Source organism: Pezoporus flaviventris, unplaced genomic scaffold (genome assembly GCF_033815535.1).
Source record: "Pezoporus flaviventris isolate CSIRO_AGI_PZ_B2104156 unplaced genomic scaffold, CSIRO_AGI_Pfla_v1 ptg000003l, whole genome shotgun sequence".
In the NCBI taxonomy this organism is placed as follows: Eukaryota; Metazoa; Chordata; class Aves; order Psittaciformes; family Psittacidae; genus Pezoporus; species Pezoporus flaviventris.
This window is the reverse complement of record NW_026892551.1, coordinates 2,290,819-2,312,530: the sequence shown is the minus strand read 5'-3', so window position 1 is coordinate 2,312,530 and position 21,712 is coordinate 2,290,819.

Genomic DNA, 21,712 nt, shown 5'->3' with positions numbered 1-21,712 from the left:
TGATTTTTGATAATTCAGTAGCAGAAAAATACAATATAATTAGTAGGATTTCAGGGGAAAAGGTGAGGCAAGAGGCATGGCAAGAGCCAGAGCAAGAGGCGAAGTAAGAGTCAAAGCCAGGGAAAGACAAGGCAAAACAAGGCAAGGCAAGAAACTCTTTACCCTTTACCTGGACATACATGCTAATGGTGGGAAAGTGGAAAGCAGATGTCTCACATTATACATACATAAAATAAGCCTGTATCTACATAACTTTTTTGCTAATTTTGAAATGAGACTTATGCTTTTATACTCCCACTTAAGACCACTGCATAACATTAGGAATTATGTATATTTCATCATTGAAAACTATATATAAGTATTTGGTATTTATATTTTCTATTTCTTCATATCATTTAATTTTCAAAATATTTCTTCTTCAGTGTTTCTGACCAAGATATTATCAACACTACTTACTAATTGCAAACTTAAAAAAACAGCTTTTCCATTCTTTTTTCTTCAAGTTTATGCATTCATTTAAAATATTGCTAATGAGGCCAACAAAAAATAGTCTCCAAGCACTTAAAGTTGGCACTTTCTAGACTCTCACTCATAATTGCCAGGTAATTTACATTTGACCTGTACCTCCAAGTCAGAATGTTAATGGATTTTGCAAGGTGAATTCAAATCTGTCCTTCATTAGGGTATGAAATAGGAAGAGTTATATTTTATCTGGAGTATAACCTCAGCATTTCTGAATAAGGGAATTTATGTGCAGGATCATAAAATATTCATTGGTAAGTACTTCCTCCATTATATGGTAATAATTAATTGGTATTTGAGAATTTTCTGTTGCATCATCAAATATTATTTTGTCTTTTATTTTGGAAAGGAAGACATACATATACAAATGCACACACACATGCATATAGGTACATATTATAGAGATTCTAAAAACAGCAACAAAAAAATGAAGATGGACTGGAATGGCTGTTTTTCCGCAATGGCAATTTTTACATTGCATACTTGGTGCTCATCCCTCATTCATGTACATCCAAAAATGGAAGTACCTGGAAGTGCTACAGAAAGTAGTAATGGCAGGTTGCCCAAACACCTGCAAAGAATGAATTCCTGTTTTCACACCTATGCAGATTAATTTATTTATTTTGAACTAGTTATCCATTGAACCACTTCTAGGCATATTTACTAAAAGATTAAAGCATAAATTATCATAACAAATCAACTACTTACAACAGATGTACCTGCAGTTTAAGTGTGCCATGGGTAATTCAGTTCTTCAAGCTGTAACTTTCTGTTTAGCCTTTCTCTCAAGGTCTTCAATCCAGTGAATGTCATGTCCTTCCTAGGAACAGAGTCTCCACTTAACTAGATTTTTCTTTTTTTTTTTTTTTACTCTCCACCCTGACACAACCCTGTAATTATTCTTATAATAATTAACAAACCCCATGATAAGGGATAATTTTCATTGAAACAAATTATTTATGGGAAAAGATGGTGGCATATTTGGTTTTTTGGATTTTGGGGGGGGTTTGTTTTTTTGGGTTTTGGGTTTTGGTTCAGTGGTTTGCTTTTCTTCCCCAGAAATCTTCTCTGAAATAGATTTATATGATTTGTAAAATGAATATTTCTTTTTTTTTTTGGGGGGGTGGTGGTGTTTTTTTTTTGTTTTTTGTTTTTTGTTTGGTTTTTTTTTAAGGAAATATCCAAACAAAAAAATTTAACAACACAAAGTTCCTCTGACTTGGCAGCCCTGGAAAGCTCAAAATTTTTCTACCTTGACATAGTTTGTGTCAATTCTGACTAAGAAGATATGGCTCTATGGGGAAACTGCCACATGCAACAACACAAAAGGGAGAAAGGGAGATGATAAGTTCCCAATTACAGCCTCAAAAATGGGACATACAGAGGAAAGAAACAGTAGTAGATCTAGGACAGACAGGAAAGCATTGTCACAGGGTAAAGCGCTTGTTTGGATTTTTTTAAGAGTTTAACCATATCATCAAAATATCAACATTTTTGTTTTCCCTGATTTACTTTCTTTGACATGCCTCTGATTTATCTTTCCTCTGTAGAAACATCCTCTTCTTTCTGAGTATCTGTGGAAGGATAAGAAACTGTATTCTACATCAATTATTAAAATTGAAATTTCTGTAACAATATGTTTAGAAACGAAAAATTTCAAAATAGGTAATTGAACCCTTTAAAAGTTTTAAGTAAACTATGCTTTTGGGGCACAGTCTTAATACTACAAAGATCTTGAATAGCATCTAAAAACCAAACCTCTGGACTGTTACACTTAATTTTTTGGAGCCCACTGTATTCTCAATTAACTTTGCCAAAATATTGATGCCTCCCCAGAACTTCTATACTTTGACCTTAATGCTTCAGGTGTTAGATCAAAGACTTACTGTATTAACAAATTCTCTGAGGAAAGTTCAGCTTCTGAAAATATTTTTTTCTTGTCTGACTTTTGTTAAATTAACATCAAATTGGTATTACATAAAGATAGAATTAGGTATTTGTAATAGCTAATTCTCAAAGATATTTTTGTTTTTAGTTTCATAGTAATTTTGAATAGCTGAAAAAAAGGAATAACTTATCTGATAATTTTTTATCTTTTTTTCTAAACTGCTGAGCAAATTAAAGCATGAATTCCAGCTCCTCCTGAATACCTTCCAATTTGGTAGTTCTTTACAGAAATCATAATCAGATCCCTGTTTGTGGAATTCATACATTAACAGTCTTAGAAATTAAGTTCAGAATTCTGAAGTGGAAAAGACAGTGTAGTTGGACCAGGAATCTCAAATGAAGGACAAATGATTGTCTTCCTAGTTTGGGGGACTTTCACGTCCCATATCATACAGTTTTATATAGGTCTGAATATTTGTCACAAATCCTGATTTAGGATCCTGGTGACTATGCCAATTTGTCACAGATGCGTGATTTAGGTTTCTTAAAGAAACACTATCAGAGGTGTTAGCAAAAGTGGTTTTAATATGAATTCTTAAAAGTGCAGCTAACAAAGTTCAATAGCAAGATTCACTCTATTACTTACTGAATGGATGAAGCATACAAAGGGAGAATCAATTTAAAAAGATTTACACAGAGATTGAAGATGCAAAAGGGTAGAGCGAGATCCTCCTGTTGAGTCACAATGTTCAGAGTGGACCCTCTTGCTTTCTAAACTCCTGATGGAGCTTATGTGCTGCTAGGTCCAGTCTCAGTCTCAGATGTGGACAACAGTGGATGTCTAAAGGAATTAACTACACGGATTTTAATGGTATTAATTAAGCATGCTGTCCGCAACTCAACCAAGGATCTATTGCAAATAAGAGGACTTTCCACATTGCGTAAGGAAAGATCTCTCAGTCTCGAGCAAGGAAGATCAAACCTTGAGAGGCATCCCAGCTCAAGGGGAGAGTCACTAGCTTGCAGTCCAGTTGAAATTTCAGAGAGAACTTAATTTAGACTCATCCAAAGGTCTGTTGTTAGTAGAAAGGTCTTCCTTGAGAAACAGCCTTGGGAAGTGTCCCAGCTCAAGAGGAGATCACCAGCATGCAGCCTTGCTACCTAGCAGGGAGAGCTCAAAGAAGGCTCACTTAGGCTATAATATTTATGTGATAAAATGAATGGCTCATAGTCAAAGTGTATAAAGTAGAAAGGTATATATGAGGCTCCTTGTACCCACAACTTTCTTTGCTCCTTGACAAAAGAGTCTTGGAAAACCCACCTACTATCTCTGTGTTAATTTCATAATTGGTGTTCCAAGCTCATGTACATAGATGCTCAGTTGGTCATTCTGCTCTTTTACGGGTTTCCTGGAGGAGTTCTTGGTTTGGCTATAGTTCTGGCCTTTATCTCTTTTGGAGGCTGTACCAAACTATTGATAGTTTGGTTAAGGGGGTCAAGCGCATTATCACAATACTAAGAAACTGTTAGGTGTCCATATATAAATGAGTGCAAAGGCTAAGAACAAGTCATTAATTTTCAATCAATCATACACATTTCTAATGCTACTTATCTGCCCAAGGATGACTATTTCTAAATAAAATTGAGGCTGTCATAGCTTATCTAATGGATCTCAAGTTTAAATTCTACCTGGCTCATCTATCAACGTTATTGCATATTTAATTACTATACAACATAGTGCATCACATGCTATGGTGGTGTGTGGTTTTGTTGTTCAAAGTCAACCTCACACAGCAAAATACAACACTTTTCTTTTTGACTTAAGACCTTGAGTCAGAATTAGTAAATCAGATTATTATGGTAACTGAAGCAATGGCAACACTGAAGGAAACTGATCATTTTTCCATCTGTTCATCAGGATATATCTATAGATATTAGAAATGTCAGTCTTCAAAGCATTTCACATGTTCAAAATTTGTAGAAAGCGTCATTTTTCAGAGATCAATTTTTTATTTTGTTAAATGAAAAAGATTATATTCTAATTTCTGTTTATTACTTTGTGCTATCACATCTAATCTAAAATAAAGCATGAACTGAAAAGTTGTATAAAAATTAGGAATGAATATTTTATCTTCCTTAAAAAATAATGATGTGCAAATAGCAGCAGACTATTTGTTAATAAAATTTTGGCTGGAAAGCCTACATAAAGGACTTTTCATAAAATTAGAATTTTGGCTTGCAATTTTTCTTTTAGAAAAGGCACAGAACCAACTGAGAGTTCCATGTGAAAATGCGTCTAAACCCAAAACTGTATTTTAAAATTAGGGAGAATTGTTTTATCTCTTTCACAATGCAGTCTTTTCCTCTGTCTCTGAGCACAAGTATTGCTCTCTGAAAAACTAAACACAATTATTCTGCTTTTCTGAATGCTAAAGCTTTTTTTTTTCCCTTCTCACTCCTTGAGTCTGCTCATAATTTCCGTTATTTCTTTAACTCCAATTCAATTAAGCCCTCATGAATTTAGCTTTCGCTACATTTCTCTCACATAGATGAGTATTAGTTTAGTAAAGATTGAAAGCATTTACTGTATTATTAAAGAATTTAGTGTATTATTTACTGTATCTATCTGGATTGTTAATACATTACTGTATTACTAATCCTAGTCAAGAATGGTTCTCAAAAATTCTATACACAGTGGGACAAAAAGAAGATCGAGTCCCTACCCTAACGATATTCAAACTGTGTGCTGTCAGTCATTACCTTCATTTCAAAATATGTGAAATAAAATTTCTTTCTACCTCAATGGAAAATATACAGCAAAAGTCTTTTCTTTCATGATTTACTCTAGGTGGATAATTGTCCCCAAGAGCCTTGATCAGAAACTGAAACAATTCCTGTGTCTCATTAAGTGCATTACATTACTTTAGCAACCTTGCAGCACAGCTGTATAAATGTACCTGCCTTGGCATATAAGCTAATTGCCCACACTTTACTTCAATGACTGATGACAAAAAAAATATCCAAACCAACTGTATTGCTACTTAGTTTGTCATTAAAAAAAGCAACAAAAAAAACCAAAACAACAACAAAACCCCACAACAAAATCCAAGAAAATCAATTCTGGGCAACTGGACAATTAATACTCAGTTGAGTCATAATGAGTATACGATAATATCCCACTAAATGTATTAAGAGATTTACTGCAGAATAATAGCACTTTGAGCAGTAAACTGTTCAATTTTAGCACTTCCAGTGCTATAAGCTGACTCTCCCCTTTGTCTCTAGCTTTAAAGCAGCTGTGATCCAACAGTGATCAATACTGTTGTCATGGTTTAAACCCAGTCAGGTAACTTGTTCACTCCCAGTGAGTGGTGCCGAGCTGACAACAATCAAGGTCCGTGTCCCCCCGCACCGGGGTTCTCCCCCACTCCCAGAGGAACGGGGAGGAGGATCGAAAAAGTGCAACTCCCACGGGTTGAGACAAGAACAGTCCAGCAACCAATGTACATAAATCACCACCGCTACTATCAACTACAACAATGATAAGGGAAAATAACAAGGGAAGAGAATACGATACCACCGGCCAAGAAAACGAGTTCCACCCGGAAGCCCGTGTCCTTCCGGGTAACTCCCAGTCACCCCCCACCCCGGCCATGACGTGCTGTGGTATGGAATACCTCCCTGGCTAGCCCGGGTCAGGCGCCCCATCTCTGCTTCCTCCTGGCTTCCCCTCCTCCCTGGCAGAGCATGAGCCTCACAAAGTCCTTGGTCAGGGTAAACATCACTTAGCAACAACTGAAAACATCGACTTCACCAACACTGTTCTCAGGCTGGAAGTCAAAACACAGCACTGCACCAGCTAACACAAAGGAAAAAAAAACATGACTGCTACTGCTGAACCCAGGACAACTGTGATCCAACTCAAGGTTTTTTTTTGCATGCTGGTATCTTCAGTGTTTAAAATGTTGGGTTTTTTTCCTCACATTCTGATTGTTTTCTTAGCATTTTTTTCCATTACAAGACTTAACCTGATAAGTTAAACCCAGAATTGTTGATATCAAAATCATTTGAAGCAATAACTTCAGATTTATTGTGGTATCACTTCAAAATCTTAAGTCATGGGTTAAACAGCTTTTCAAAATGCTATGTTGATAGCAATAATCATGAAGGGACAAATTACTGAAGATAAAATAATACCCCCTGTGATAAAACAGAGATAATTATGTCTTCATATTAAGGATGAGTCAAAGTTCTCTATTTTTACATTATATTTTAAATATTACTTCAGTGATGCTGAATATTTTGAGCATTATTTGAATGCAGAGAAATTTGTGCTGGTTTTATAAAATGGTCAGTAACACAAGGAAAGAATGTAACACATACTTCTGACTTTCTTCTTAAAGAAACATCAACAATTTTGTGGCCTGTCCTTGCTCTTACTCACTTTTCATATTGTACACTAATAGGTTGAATAATAACCGTAGACTTAGTCATATTTCTAACCAAAGTGGTTTAAAAATTTTATCTAAAATCTAACAAATATGCAGTATCTTAACACACTGTACTCCTGAAATTATTCTTGCTTATATTTCTCAAAATATATGATAACATCTCATCATGGGGAAGCAATGGGGATTATTTTGATTGCACTCAGATTATTTTGTGTGACCAGAGCTAGTCAAAACATTTTTGAAAAATATCTTCTTGTTAGAATCTGTCTGAGATGTGTTTATTTGATGTGGTTTTTAATGGGTACCTTTTTAAGTTTATATATGCTCTACTGCACTGGTTGTGAAGGGGGGTGGAAGAGCAAGTAAAATTTAATAATTTTAAGATCTCATATACAACATTTTTGTTATTTTTTCCTTCTTGAAAACAGCCAGTAGTGAAGGACTGTTATTTTACTGTACTATCAACAATAGCAAAATCAACTCCCTAACTCAAAGTCATTGAACTGATTAAAAGCTCAGAAGGTGATACACTGAGCCTTACACTTCTCAGCTGCCATTGATAAAATCTGAAAAAGCATTTGAATTTTGGTACTTCGATTACATTGATCTCAATCACATATTTCACTACCATTGACAAATTCAGATAGGACTAAGTTCTTCTTACGATTAGTAGCAAGTCCTTAAATTCAAGCTCTCCTACTGATAATGGTCTAGGTTATTATTTTATCCTTCTTTATGATTACCCTTTTTGACTTTAAAAACCAAAGGTATATGTACAGAAAGTGGAGAGCAGCTGTGATGAAAGAATTGAGGGGACAGTGTTTTTCTTTTGATTCTGCAAGAGCTTGTGTGTAAAGATCAAATGTGTAAGTTGCAGTACCTGATATTCTAATTTAGGAGGAGACTACACTGCTTCTCAAAGGTTTCCTTAATGCTGACAGTGAATCATTGTTGCTTGTACTAGTTCCACTCAATAGGAGCCATGAAATAGTGGCAACCATTTCATTGATTGTTATATGAACATCTGTAGAAGCAGCAGTTTATGCAATGTCATCAACTAAACAATGAAAATCAAAACAATATGAAGATACTATTAAACTGTGTTTAAATCTGTTTGAAAATACTGATGTTCAATTAAAGAATTGTAATGATGACATCAATATTTTTATATTATGTCACTGTTCTCCCTTCTGTTAGCAAATTATTCAGGATGAGCTGTGATAACTGCATGATTAAACCAATTTGAGGAAGAAACAAGCTGCAGCTGTGTCTGTCTAGGCAGGTTGGCACTTTCCTGTTATATAACTGGAAGCTGTATTGAAAATAGGAATGATGCCAATAAAAAGTGTGATTTTGATAGGTTTAGCTGACAAGTTGTATTGTAATATTTGTTAGTAAACCATAACTTCTCAACTTCTACTAAAGAAAACAAGCAAAACAATAATATTGCAATGGAACACCGCTTTTTAAGTACCTTAGTAGCTTCTTCCACTACTTTCCAATTTAGTTTTACAACAGCCCGGAAGTCTCAGATTACTTCAAATGGCTGTAGTTGAAATAACTGTATATTGCATCTCTGCTTAGTGAGAGTTCTTCATATTACTTTGCTGACAATCAGCCGAGAGAAATAAAGCTTTGTAACATCCACATCAATAACTTAGAATTTGTTCTCCTTGTGTCTGATCACTAAAGACAAAGGAAAAGCAGCAGGGGTGCAGTTGTTTGGTTTGGGGGTTTTGTGGGTATTTTACTTAGCTTTCAGTCACAAATCTTGAGGTTCTATGATCAAAAACTAACTTCCTTGATGCCAGTATCTGAAGGGGGCCTACAAGGATGCTGGAGAGAGACTGTTCATTAGGGACTGTAGGGATAGGACAAGGGTTAAGGGGTTTTAATTTAAACAAAGGAAGTCTAGGTTAGATATAAGGAAGAAGGTCTTTACTGTGAGGCTGGTGAGGCACTGGAACGGGTTGTCCAAGGAAGTTGCGAATGCTCCATTCCTGTCAGCGTTCAAGGCCAGGTTGCACAGAGCCTTGGGTGACATGGTTTAATGGGAGGTGTCCCTCCCATGACAGGGGGGTTGGAACTGGGTGATCTTAAGGTCCTTTCCAACCCAAACCATTCTATGATTCTATGATTTTTGATTACAGTGCTTTTTCATATGATCATATTCCCTTATGCCTGTGATTTCTGCTGCATTTATGTACTCTAAAAAAATCATTAAAATTTGTACCTAAACGTTTTAACTTCAGTAAATCTGACCTGGAAAGGTGCTGTGTAAGACCAAATATTTTCCTGCCAGCTCTTTGTCTTGCTGATCTAACAATGGATATTTTCTTCCATTCTCAGATGGCTTTGTTGCTTGTCAATATGGTTGCTCCTGAGAGATCCATTTACCAAACTCAGCAAAAGGGCATTTAGTGAGTAGACTAGAAACTTTGGTGTTTATCTCATCTTTTCTCCATCATTCCCATTGGTCTGTGTTTATATAGTTTCTGGAATAAAGCTTTGTTCCTCTCTTATCACAATTGAAGTCCTTGGGTGTTACTGTTTGTGCTAATAGTTTGCTCTAGCAAACTGACTTGCTTTAGTATATGCATTAAAATTGTAATGCAGGTCTTCTTTTATTTTTAGATCCCCCAAACTTCAAACATGTTTGCATGTTAGAGAGAAATACAGGGTCCAAAACTTTTCAACAGAGATGTTTTACAACACATGAATCCTTTATATGCTTCTAAATATGAGTGAGAACTTCAAGATCATGTTCTTATGAAAGTGAATTGTGCCTATCCTGAACCTCTGAAAAGTGTGATGTACATTTTCAAGTACATTTACAAGCATACCAAGATACAGTTTATTGGCATTTACAACTATAATAAATCTGATAGCTGAAGTTTTATTAAACCAACAGCATTCATTATATATATAAAAGCGTTTGTTCAATTGAAGTTCCCAGGTACTCTTCTCCTTGGTTTTTTGTTTTATTTTGTTATGATACTCTTTGTACTCATTTTCAGAAGTACATTTCTGTTATACATGAATATAAAGTCATTCTGTTCTGTGTATACACCCCTGCTGATACTTGCTTCCTTACACTGTGTCAGAATTTCTGAAACCATGGAAAGGGTCAGGAAAAAAAAATCTTGACAAAAAATAACCATAAATCCTGTTTTATATTTTCTTCCAGAAGTCTCTGGAGAGCAACGGTATTAGAACAAAGAACGCGGTGTAAGAGAGAATAAAATACAATTCTTCCATTATACATAGAATCATAGAACATAGACAACAGAAGGAGTGAGCTTTATCTGATCCAGCTTCAGTCATTTTAAAGACGAGTTTTAAGTTCTAAGTTTTTATCAAGCTCATTTGACACAGGAACTTCTAGAAGATTATACTTTCCATATAATTAGATGAGCTTCCTTCCGGAATCACCCATCTATATTCATTTACTACAGAGAAAACCTGAAGAAACTGCCTTGAACTCTTAAGTCTTCTCTTAGAGAGGTATAGTGAGAGTAAATACTTGTAGATGAAGAGAGCATAAGTAGTGTAGCTGCAGTGAAATCCATGGAGCTATTTGCTAATTCTAATCCATAGAACAATTTGCTTTTTCCTACTTTTCAAACTGAAGCTTAGACAAGTACTTTCTAAGATTATAAACTGTAGTTAAGAAATTAAAGATCTCTTGGAAGATATGGCTGAAGAATATATATAAAAATATAAATATAAATATGAAAATTAGAAAAGCATAGAATTATTTAATAGCAATGTTTGTACCATAACCTTACTTTCCTGTGGTCCTCCATTCAACTGCCTCCTTTCCCCTTTTGTATTTCTGTGCAGGCTATATGAGGATTATTTTCAAATACATAAAGATGAGGTATTTGTGTTGCTAAAATTTGTTGGCATTTTTCAGTTGAAAAGTGAAGCTTTTGGGTTACTTTTTGTATTGGTTCTGGTCAAGACAGAGTTAACTTCCTTTATAGCAGACCATATGGTGATGTGTTTTGGATCTATGGCTAAAACAGTGTTGGTAACACACCGATGTTTGTGTATTGCTAAAGAATGCTTGCACGGCGTCGAAGTTTTCTCTCTTCCTATCCCCCCTCCATTCACCCAGACTAAGGGTGGGCAAGAAGATGGCAGAGGACACAAATGGGACAGCTGACCAAAAGCGGCCAAAGTGACATTTCACACTATGAGATTTCATACAGAACAATAAAAACTGGAGGTAAAGGAAGAAAGGTGATTGTCTTCCAAGTGGACATTGCATAGAGACTGTCCATTAGCTGGCTTGTGGGAGGTGCTGAGTGACTGATTGGTTTTGCCTCACTTGGTTGGTTTTGCTGTCTGTTTGTTGCTTTTTGGTTGGTCGTCCGTCCCCCCCCCCCCCTTTTTCGTATTTAGTAAATTATATCTTTAGCTATGAGTTTTATTGCTCTAGATCTTCCTATTCTCTCATCACCCTACTGATGGTAAGGAGAGTGAGCAAGAGGCTGTGTGTCTGGGTCAACTCAACACACTTTCAAAATTAGTTTCTTCATTCTTTTTGGTGGTTTATAACTCTTAATTAATGATCTGCTATTTATGAATTGTCATCACTGTCCAAAGAAGGGACTTAATATTGGCTTATCAAAATAATTGCAGTTTTACATAAGGAAAATATACTAAAGTAGTAGAAGACATAAAACCACATGGTGATAAATTAGACTGTCTAAAGTTTCAGGTTTGACAACAGCACTGGGACAACAAAAAAAAAAAAAAACAAAAACCCCAATCTATAAAGTCTCTTTAAAGCAGAACAAAGAAAGAGTTCCTGTAGCACTCCCATTATCTTTTACTGGTTGCATCTTACATTCCCAAAGAAATGACTTTGTTGATAATCTCTACTAATTTTTGTCCCAAACAAAACATCAGCGACTTCATTCTAGATCATGGTCTATTTTGTACCCTAAATTAATATATTTCTCCCAAGAAGGCTGTATATAAGAAAGGCTTAAACATACTACATTGTTCAAACCAAAGAGTGCATTGTTTTCACAAATTTTGTCACAGGTAAGCACAGTCATAGCAAAGCAAAAGGTAGATTAAGAGTGAGAGGCACTGGACACAGTTCAGAACACCCAAAATTCTGATTAGATAAGGAAGTAATTTTTTTACTATGAGGGTAATAAAATACTTTAAGTCATTGCCCAGAAAGGTGGTGGGATTTCCAACCTTGGAGGTGTTCAAGAGTTGATTGAAAATGGTCCTGGGCAGCCTGATCTTATTGAACCTGCTTTGAGTAAAGGAGTTACTCTAGAAACCTCCAGAAGTCTCTTCAAGATAAGTTATTCTGTGATTCTATTCTACAATTAAAATAGAAGTTACAGATAATTTTCTACCATAAAGAAGTTTACATCTGTCACAATATTACAATGTGCTTTCATGAAATTTGTTCAAACTTCTGTATTTGAAACTCATTCACTAAGACACTTACCAGTTTGGGAATTAATTGGGATACTTAGATTTTCCAGCTATTACTAAACTACAGCTGAGAACAGGAAATTAGATATCTGGCAGATTTACAGTGTTTAAGCTTTTCTTAAGTGACTCTGAGTTTTTAAACTATTTGGCTGAACTTTAAGAGGCATGATTTAATGCAAGTTAGAGGATTAATAATTCTTTAGTGTCATGTGGTTATTATAACCACATACATAATACTTAGATCCTGACCCTGATTCCATAATATACTTAATATGCTAGCTGCTCCTGCTGAAGTCATATACGTTTTTTACAGCGTTGAGGTCAGATTAAAATAAAGGACTTAAGGACATAAGCATGAAAGATGCCTGAAGTTAGCTGATCGCACTTCAAATTAACAAAGTAATACAACTCCTAAATTCATCTCTTAAATGAAAAGCATCTGCTTGTGCTAGGCTTAGCTTTCCAGTAACAAGTTTGCCTCCATTCATCTCTGTCAAAGTCAGCTACTTTTGAATGCAGACCCTAGGCAGTTACCTCCATTCCTCCAGCTGTACTAACATTAGTGATCTAATCAGGATTCAAGTAGTAGCACCTGTAGCCTTTTTTTACTCAGGATACAGCTTTCCTCCAAAGTTATTTTTAGGTCAAACAGCCATTTAGTCACAAACAGAGCAATGCCAATCCCAGAATAACAAAGTCTGCATAGAGGCAGAAGCTCAGCTGTAGCACTATGTTAACATGCCTTCAAGGCTTCCTGGTTGCAGCTGACAAACATCTGGCTAGCGACAGGCTGGTCTGTAACACTGCATGAGCTTGCCTATATCTATTTGCAAATTACTATGTAAACATGGGTAAAATAAAACAGAGTGTATTGTCACAGCATCTTGTCTGTCAGACTTAGTCTGTCAGCTTCACTGTGCAGATGAACTGAAGCTCATAAGATACAAAGCAAATAAATGATCAGCCCTACAATACTTTTCCTCATCTCCTTCAAAACGGCAGTACCTTCAGATAGCAAAGTTCCTAACCTATAAATTTCTATATGTCTTCATGGAAGGCTATATATGGCTTTAAATCATCATCTGATTTGAATTTGGTTTTTATAATTGCTAGAATTTCAATTTGAATGTTAACAGCAAACAATTGTCAAATAAATGTGAGGTATCCCTGAACATGGCAAGCGGATTTGGAATTAGATGATCTTAAGGTCCTTTCCAACCCTAATTATTCTATAATTGTATGATAAATTATATTTCCTTTTAGATGAATACAAAGAGTATAATATCTGATAATCTCTATTTTCTCATCAGTCTGCAATCCTCTTTCATTTTGTCTCTTTTTGTTGATAAATTTAGAACATATATCTAAGATACAGCCACTTCTGTGATTTAGGCAATGAAAAAACTCTTGGATGTTTTGATGAAGAATATACCAACCTAACCAAAGAATTTCCAGCTGATCCTTTTCTGAATACAAAAGCTGCTGATGCTGATTACAATTAATTCATTTTATGTTTGGAAAAATCAAATCCCAGTACAGTGCACTGAAGGTGCAATGAAGAAAGAGAGCAGAAAAACATTAAGGTTACAGGGAAGGTTTACACGGAAAAAATGAAAAATAAAAAATCCAGGTTGGCCTTATTACAGTTTTCATTGTTACAAAAGCATAATTATTAATTTGCTCTGATAAAATTAGAACTGTAAGATGATTAAGGGCATTAACTGAATGATTAAAGCTAAATCAAGTTATTAGAAATATAAAAGAACTATATGGATTGGAGACATACCAGCCAATTAAACAAAAACCAAATTTAACACAAAATCAAAACAGAATTGTCCCATAGTGGTGTGCTTTTAAGGATCAACAATGGATTGCCTACATTGCTCTGAGTTACATTGTTTAGTACATAAATTTAAATTAGCATATTGTCAGTAATTCATCTATCTAAAACTGAAACAGATTTCTAAGTTACTGGGTTTAAACAATGCTGACAATGGACAGGACTATAGCTCTGCAAAAAAAAAAAAAAAAAAAGGAAAAAAGAGAGAAAATATCTTTTTGCTTCAAATGCTAACAGTATAAGACACAAACTCCTAGACTGCATTCTCAGCTTTTCTATGACCTGTGCAATTGTTTAGTCTCTTAAGTCATCCAGGATTCTGGTCCTGATCCAGTAAAGTTCTTAAACATATAAATAATGTGCTTTACCAAACATTTGGGTATTTTCCAATATTGTCTATGTGCGTGATAGAGCAGAACTGGAAACAGCTAACAGTTGTATGGTAAAGGGTGGTCATCAGGAATCTGCCAGATGATGTGGAGCTCACAGCACAGATGTAGCAAAGCTTTGTATCCCAGCTTTACCCTATCCTAGTCCTGCCTGAAATTCAGTACTTTATGTAGCTTTCATTGTTTCCTATAAGAGGCTGAACTCCTTTGTTTCTGAAATGTATTCTTTATTATAGATTGTTCACTTCCATATCATACTTTAAGTCCCAAGTAGGGCAATTAATTGCTCACCACAGATAGTAAAGATATATGTTTTGCCTTAAGCACATCATGTAAAAGAGAAGTGTAAACAAACTTAATTTTCTACGCAGAAAATTACCTTACTTTTACAATTCTGTTGCAGATAGAGACACACTCATGACAAAAAGCAATGTATACATTGGGGTAGAAGATGCAGATATTTTTCACTATGAGTTTTGGCACCCATCACAATATTAAAATACACTTTAGTGGAATTGATTCAGACTTCTTCTGTCTTAGAAAGACATTCATCTAAACACCTTTCAGTAATGAAGAAAGATATTTTGGGAGCTATAAGCTTCAAACTTGGCTGACAGACAAGACATGAGCCAGCATAGCTCTTCAATTCCTATAGGTTCAAAAAAGGGCATAAATGTACAAATATACTTTGCAACTAAGAGTAAATGAAAGCCATTATTACGTATCTGTAAACTCCAGATAGTAGTTACTGCGAATAAATAAATAAATACATACATACATACATACATACATATATAAATACTCCACAAAGAATAAAACTCCTCTGAGAAGAGAGAGAGAAGGTAAACATGACTTTTGTGAATGGTTCTTTTCTGTCCTTATTCTAGAAAGAAGATGAGACATCTAGAGTATATTTGTCAACTCTTCAAACAGTCGTATTTGGTATTGTCAGAAAGATCGTGTTGAAAAGAAAACTTAGAGAGCAACAGAACGTATTTTAGCTCTTAGTTATGTATTTTCTTTCTCTCTTTATATCAATTTTCCTGGAACACTGTTTTTTCTATCTTGGCTTTTAGTTAGGCTACCTGCCAGGCAGTGCAGGAATTTATGGTTTTAGCTGAATGTCACACTAACAGTAGTACACTTAAACAGGCTATTTTTTTCCCCACACTTTTATGCTAGTATTGCAAATGTTGCAATTTCTCTTTTCCATAATTGTAGATTTCATGTGTGCAATTGATGTGACAAATATCTAATTTTAAAAGTTTTTTGCTCACTTGATTGGAGTTTTTTTTTTTTTGTCTTTATGTTTAAGCCATGGTCTTCCAGTGCAGATAGAATAATGGCCCATTCCTCCGTTCACTGGAGGTTTAGACTACCCAGTGCAAAAATTACCATTCCTGGAAAATGCATTCACGTTTGTACCATCAGCTTAGGGACTTTTACCCATAAAACCCCAAAATTACTAACAATCCATTTTACACATCAGACTAAAAACCAAAACAGCTGAAATATACCACTGTAGGACTGCACAGATAAGTGTCCTAGGGTTATTACTGACCTCACGCTATATGTGTGCTCCTTCATTCAGCAATGTCACCTGTCTGCAGATTGTGTGTACATTTAATGTGTGAAAATAACCTGTTTACCAAGCGTACAAATGATGTTTTGGTAACACATCTGTGCTGCTATTTTGAAGGAGTTCGCATTAGACCTGCTTCCATATGTCTGTCAGAATTTGGGTTTAAGCACTGTAAAGCAGGAAGTCACCTTTTAGCTAAGCTTTAGTGCCATCCTGTTTGCAGTATTTTTTTATTATTTTTTTTTTAGTATGGGCATATGCTGCCAACACAACCAAGCCTAAAAAAATACAGCAGATAAATATACAGTAGTGCTAATTATTATTACTGAAAATTGTAGCACTTCCACAGAGTTCATTTAAAACAATTTTTTTGCAATATGCCTGAAACTCACTTTCAACAGAAATTTCCAAGCCCACACAAAAAGTGTTGTTGTGTGGCCAAACATACCATGGATAAGGAACAGATTATTCTTATTGATATATTGATCTATTATTCTCTTCCATACAACTATAAACTATTAATTAAAGGTACAATATACACTACAGGTAGAATTTGCCTGCCACCTATTGATTCTTTTCACTGAATTGAACATTCTCTGTTATAGTGCCCAGTTATTGCTCAGGGATTAAGATTCTTGTGGATTTTTTGATCTACTGGTTTCATACCAGCTTACTCCTGAAAAAAGCAATTTAGGCAGTACTATTCCAGCCTTGGATCCCTCTGCCTCACACAGTGCTTCAAGACACTCTTACGTAGCCGATCAAGCAGCTCTACATAGCCTCCATATTCCAAGTATAAGAAACACATGCCCTAAAATTAAGATATGATGGCATCACACAGATGATTGGCAGGCAGCTCTGATACTGTTTACACACTTTATAATGGGAGGAGAAAAAAGAAAAAAAAAATCATAAGTCACAGGAAATAGCTGTCATGTCTAATACCACAAAGGCACCACAATGGCCCCAGAAGGGATCCAAAATTATGTATTAGATGCTACGGATATAATAAAATCTGCAATACAGAGTCTGTCCTTGAGTAATCTTGGTGTATTACTTTGTCTTGGAAACAGGAGACACTTAATAGGCTGGAAGAATTTAGCACCATAGATGCAGCTGTGGACCCCAATTCTGAAAAGGGACTCAGTTAAGTCAGCAACCACTGTGCAGTTGGTCAGATACTGGCAGTTTCAGATGCAGCTGAGATACACAGCTGTTTGCACATCTGTAGAAGATTCCAAATCCCATACTCTGTGAGTGTCATGTCATACTTGGATAGCATATATGTAATGCAGAGTCTCTTGGTACCTGTAAATGTGCTGTACATCATAGATCCTTCCGGCTTCTTAAGATGCAAGTTTGCCAATGACACCAAGCTGTGAGGTTCAGTTGATATGCTGGAGGGAAGGAATGCCATCCAGAGGGACCTTGACACACTTGTGAGGTGGGCTGATGCCAACCTCATGAAGTTTAACCATGCCAAGTGCAAGGCCGGAGCAATCCCAGGCACAACTACAGGCTGGGCAGAGAAGAAATTCAGGGCAGCCCTGCGGAGAAGGACTTGGGGGTGTTGGTCAATGAGAAAATGAAGATGAGCCGGCTTCAGTGTGCGCTTGCAGCCCAGAAAGCCAACCGTATCCTGGGCTGCATCAAAAGGAGCGTGACCAACAGGTCAAAGGAGGTGATCCTGCCCTCTACTCTGCTCTTGTGAGACCTCACTTAGAGTATTGTGTGCACTTCTGGTGTCCTCAACATAAAAAGGACATGGAACTGTTGGAACAAGTCCAGAGGAGGGCCACGAGGATGATCAGGGGACTGGAGCACCTCCCGTATGAAGACAGGCTGAGAAAGTTGGGTCTGTTCAGCCTGGAGAAGAGAAGGCTGCGTGGAGACCTCATAGCAGCCTTCCAGTGTACGAAGGGAGGCTATAGGGATGCTGGGGAGGGACTCTTCATTACAGACTGTAGTGACAGGACAAGGGGTAACGAGTTCAAACTTAAACAGGGGAAGTTTAGACTGGATATAAGGAAGAAGTTCTTTCCTGTAAGGGTGGTGAGGCACTGGAATGGGTTGCCCAGGGAGGTTGTGAATGCTCCATCCCTGTCAGCGTTCAAGGCCAGGTTGCACAGAGCCTTGGGTGACATGGTTTAATGGGAGGTGTCCCTCCCATGACAGAGGGGTTGGAACTGGGTGATCTTAAGATCCTTTCCAACCCAAACCATTCTATGATTCTATGCTTCTATGCCAAGTGCTCACAGAAACCACAGCAATTCAAGCATCATAAAAATGATGGCATTGCTGTTTTTAGACTTACATTTGTTCAGAGTAGCATACAATCATAATTTATCTTTAATCTTTTTCAGTATAAAACCTAGGGTGGATATCAGTTAAAACAGAATTGATTTTGCACCTGTTTTGATCCCTCTGTTTATTTTTTTTCCAGAAACCACCTTTTTTTGTATCCATAAAGAAAAAAGCTTGTGAAGACAGAGCTTAATATAAATCTTCTGAATCATAGTAGTTCTGAACACAAACATTATTGAAAAAAGTCAAAAGCAAATGAATAGATACAAAACTACCTTCAAATGCTTTCCATAGTGCTGAGATAATTTCAGATGAGACTGTCTGGATAAAGATTTGCAGATCAGCATTTAATAGGCAGGCTAGATTTACCTTGTAGCAATATTTTATTCGATTTGTATTATCTATACTAGCATATAATTCATTAAAAATGAAATGCGAGTCCTGCTGAAACCAGGGATTAAATTGACATTGAATTCACTGGGAACTGGAGTTGACCTTTAACTGGCATCCAGTTAAACCTCTTTTATAGGAATAATAGCACTCCGCAAAACAGAATCAGCACAGTATATCCAATTACTTTCAAACACAACTAAATGGCTTACCTTGTCTGTTTAAATGGTAAACTGGAGTTATTTGTAAGGCTACTCAGGGTAATGATCTAGAAAATATTGCAGCTTTCCAGAACAAATATTCTTGTTTTGTCTATTTTTTTTCTTGCAATTTAGCTCCCTTTACTTTCCCAAAGGTATTTTAAGTGCGTTAACATTCCTGAAGAACAAGTATTTTACAAGAAATGGGTCCAAAATTAATGGCGGAATTCTTGAAAGACGTTTTAAAAACACATACAATGAAATTAGCCTCATCCTAACTACCCTAACACGAGTGAAAACTTCTAGCCAAGCAAGATACCCCCAGCAATGAACTGACCCTGTGTAGCGAGTATAAAAAATATATACTAAGAGGCATGCCAATACTGACTCCACTTTAAAAGAAACACGAAGATATACAGACCCTTGCTTTGGAGGTCAAGATCTTTGCTATGCTAGGGAATGGAAGGTAGACTTATAAGTAATCTAGAGGCCATGAGGCTCATTGAAGATATGCTGGCATAGAAAAAGAATGAAATCTAAAGAAAAAGGTTAAAAACTTTTAATAATTGCAAGTAATTAAAGCACTTCTAAACCACACTTTATTTTAACTTAATAATGAATGTTTAAGACACAACTTTTACTGTCACTTATGAAATAAAGGTGTATGCATGTAATAGGAGCACCAAGGAATTCTGATTGTTAGGACTGTCATTTAACCAGCTCATTACTGTTTCTACCAGGATGTTCCAATTAAAAAATGTGTTAGTAGAAAGAAAGATTCCTTTGGCTTTTTCTGACCTATTGATTTCATACAAGTTTAGCAAATAAATTCTTGAAGGCAACTAGACACCATCTGTGGCCCTCCTGTGGACGCTCTCCAAGAGGTCTGTATCTTTCCTGTACTGAGGACTCACTCCAGAGCTGCACACAATACTCCAGGTGGGGTCTCACCGGGGCAGCGTAGAGGGGCAGAATCACCTCTCTCAACCTGCTAACATTGCTTCTTTTGATGCAGCCCAAGATATGGTTGGCTTTCTGGGCTTCAAGTGCACACTGCCAGCTCATGCCCAGTTTACATCCACCAGTGCTCTAAGTCTTTCTTGGCAGGGCTGTTCTCTACCCCTTCATCCTCCAGCCTTTTTGATGACAGGGTTTGCAGTTACCCATGCACAACTCCTTGCATTTGGCCTTGTTGAACCTCACATGGGCCCAATTCTTGAGCTTGTCCAGAATGTCTCTGGATGACCCACTGTCCCTGAGGCCTGTCAGTGCCACAACTTGCTGAGGATGCACTCGATCACACTGTCTATGTCACTGATGAAGGTATTAAACAGTACTGGCCCCAACACATACGGACCCCTAAGGGACACTACCCATCACAGTTTTCTATCTGGGCATTGAGCTGTTGACACTCTGCTCCCCTCAGAAATGACAACTGGCTACACCAGTTGGGCACATGATATCCTGGGCTTATATGAGGACTTTATCCAGAAATGTTTGTCATTCTCAAACGAAAATTAAAGTAAATTTAGCCTATATGAATTATTTTAAAATCTGTCATAGATTGTTGTTTTACCTTTTTTTTTTCTCTCAATGTAAACTAGTTTTTCCTGATAATAATATATTAATGTGATAATACTTTTGGACTAATTATCACTCAGTACTTAATGTATTCTGTATGCAGCTCTTTTCTCTTTGATATTCAAACCAACAAATTATGTTAATTTTTGTAGTAATTTCTCCCACTCAAATTCATTATACTGTTCCGTGTTGTGAACAGCAGGAGTGTGATCCCTCAGCTAGTGGAGGCCAGCAAACAAGCTTTATGTGAGGGCAAATGGCAGTTCCTTTATTCTGCTTTGTTTTGTTTTGTTTTGTTTCATTTGGTTTGGTTTTCTCTGTTTTATTTACCAAGAAACCAGTTGATTTATTGCAATAATCCAATTTTTAAAATACTTAGTGTTCTTTGCTTGATGTAAACAAAGTAGAACACTGGCACTAAGGACGTTATTGATACTTACATTGCATCTCTATGAGAACTGGGCATATTCTACCTGTGAAAATACCGAATTAATCATGATCATTGCCATTAGAATTATCACCACACGAACTCACAATGTCAGAATTTATTTTATTATGTCTCTTTGTCATTTTAAACATCCCACCATTAGCAACACATTCGCTATTCACTGCGTTAATAGCGATCATTACTAATACATTCAGAGCTATTAATGGGGGTGTCATATAAATTTGCACCAAAATCTCATCATAATTCCTATTTATAAAACATTTAAGTACTATCTTTAGATAATGCTGACTGATGGTACTGATGAATAGGGCTAAATAGCTACACAGCGCCACTTATGCTGTAATCTCTGGAAATACATTATTCTTACAGACACCAAAAAATTTAGACTACAACCATGAAATAATACAAGTGCCATTTCTCTACAGTCTCATAGAATTTTCATAGGCTATACTTTAACACTCAGCACAGCAATTTTTTTATCCATTAATTATGCAAATTGATTATTTGTTTAATTATTTAATTATTTTCTGATTTTACATGGGAGAGAGAGAGCAGTATTTTTTCAAAAATCCTGGCAACAATAGTATCCTCTTGAAGTCTGTTTCTATTAATCTTACATAAAAATAAGCTGAAACAGTTAATAAATTTGAAA